Source organism: Perca flavescens, chromosome 7 (genome assembly GCF_004354835.1).
Source record: "Perca flavescens isolate YP-PL-M2 chromosome 7, PFLA_1.0, whole genome shotgun sequence".
NCBI lineage: Eukaryota > Metazoa > Chordata > Actinopteri > Perciformes > Percidae > Perca > Perca flavescens.
In genome coordinates, this window is record NC_041337.1 from 35,265,514 (window position 1) to 35,268,013 (window position 2,500).

Below are 2,500 nucleotides of genomic sequence, written 5' to 3' on the forward strand. Positions count from 1 at the left end.
ACACACACACACAAACACACCCACACAGAACACACACACAGAACACACATTGTGTTGTTTTGTTGATGAAGAGCTGCAGGCTACAAGCTGCTCTTCTCTTTGTGTGTGTGTGTGTGTGTGTGTGTGTGTGTGTGTGTGTGTGTGTGTGTGTGTGTGTGTGCGTTTTCCTTGTGCAGCTTAGACTTTGTTTACAAACGTAGAGTAAAACAGCTGATCATTTTCATTCATTCTTAGAAGATGACTGACAGCTGCTGTCTTTGACACAGTTACACCTGAGGCTGCCCAGTACAACCAATATACAACCAATATACAACCAGTATACAACCAATATACAACCAGTATACAACCAATATACAACCAGTATACAACCAGTATACAACCAGTATACAACCAATATACAACCAATATACAACCAGTATACAACCAATATACAACCAGTATACAACCAGTATACAACCAGTATACAACCAATATACAACCAGTATACAACCAGTATACAACCAGTATACAACAAGTATACAACCAATATACAACCAGTATACAACCAGTATACAACCAGTATACAACCAGTATACAACCAATATACAACCAGTATACAACCAATATACAACCAGTATACAACCAGTATACAACCAATATACAACCAGTGTACAACCAGTATACAACCAGTATACAACCAATATACAACCAGTATACAACCAGTATACAACCAGTATACAACCAATATACAACCAATATACAACCAGTATACAACCAATATACAACCAGTATACAACCAATATACAACCAATATACAACCAGTATACAACCAATATACAACCAGTATACAACCAGTATACAACCAATATACAACCAGTATACAACCAGTATACAACCAGTATACAACCAGTATACAACCAATATACAACCAGTATACAACCAGTATACAACCAATATACAACCAGTATACAACCAGTATACAACCAGTATACAACCAGTATACAACCAGTATACAACCAGTATACAACCAGTATACAACCAGTATACAACCAATATACAACCAATATACAACCAGTATACAACAATATACAATATATACAACCAGTATACAACCAGTAACAACCAGTATACAACCAGTATACAACCAGTATACAACCAGTATACAACCAGTATACAACCAGTATACAACCAGTATACAACCAATATACAACCAATATACAACCAGTATACAACCAGTATACAACCAGTATACAACCAATATACAACCAGTATACAACCAATATACAACCAATATACAACCAGTATACAACCAGTATACAACCAGTATACAACCAGTATACAACCAGTATACAACCAGTATACAACCAGTATACAACCAGTATACAACCAGTATACAACCAGTATACAGTATATACAACCAATATACAACCGGTGTACAACCAGTATACAACCAGTATACAACCAGTATACAACCAGTATACAACCAGTATATACAACCAGTATACAACCAATATACAACCAGTATACAACCAATATACAACCAATATACAACCAGTATACAATATACAACCAGTATACAACCAGTATACAACCAGTATACAACCAGTATACAACCAGTATACAACCAGTATACAACCAGTATACAACAACCAATATACAACCAGTATACAAAGTATACAGTATATAAACCAGTATACAACCAGTATACAACCAACCAGTATACAACCAGTATACAACCAGTATACAACTAGTATATACAACCAGTATACAACCAATATACAACAATATACAACCAGTATACAACCAATATACAACCAGTATACAACCAATATACAACAATATACAACCAATATACAACCAGTATACAACCAATATACAACCAGTATACAACAGTATACAAGTATACAACCAATATACAACAGTAACCAGTATACAACCAGTATACAACCAATATACAACCAATATACAACCAGTATACAACCAGTATACAACCAGTATACAACCAGTATACAACCAGTATACAACCAGTATACAACCAGTATACAACCAGTATACAACCAGTATACAACCAGTATACAACCAGTATACAACCAGTATACAACCAGTATACAACCAGTATACAACCAGTATACAACCAGTATACAACCAGTATACAACCAATATACAACCAGTATACAACCAGTATACAACCAATATACAACCAGTATACAACCAATATACAACCAATATACAACCAATATACAACCAGTATACAACCAATATACAACCAGTATACAACCAATATACAACCAGTATACAACCAATATACAACCAATATACAACCAGTATACAACCAGTATACAACCAGTATACAACCAGTATACAACCAATATACAACCAGTATACAACCAGTATACAACCAATATACAATAATATACAACCAACATACAACCAATATACAACCAGTATACAACCAATATACAACCAATATACAACCAGTATACAACCAGTATACAACCAGTATACAACCAATATAGTATAC

At 34.3% G+C, this 2,500-nt stretch overlaps 1 protein-coding gene across 1 annotated transcript in view; it reads right to left on the reverse strand.

Annotated features, from left to right (window-relative positions):
• The window catches only part of plxnb3 (plexin B3), a 79,943-nt gene that overhangs the window by 62,406 nt on the left and 15,037 nt on the right, over positions 1–2,500 (reverse strand). The gene's annotated exons all lie outside the window — the stretch shown is intronic.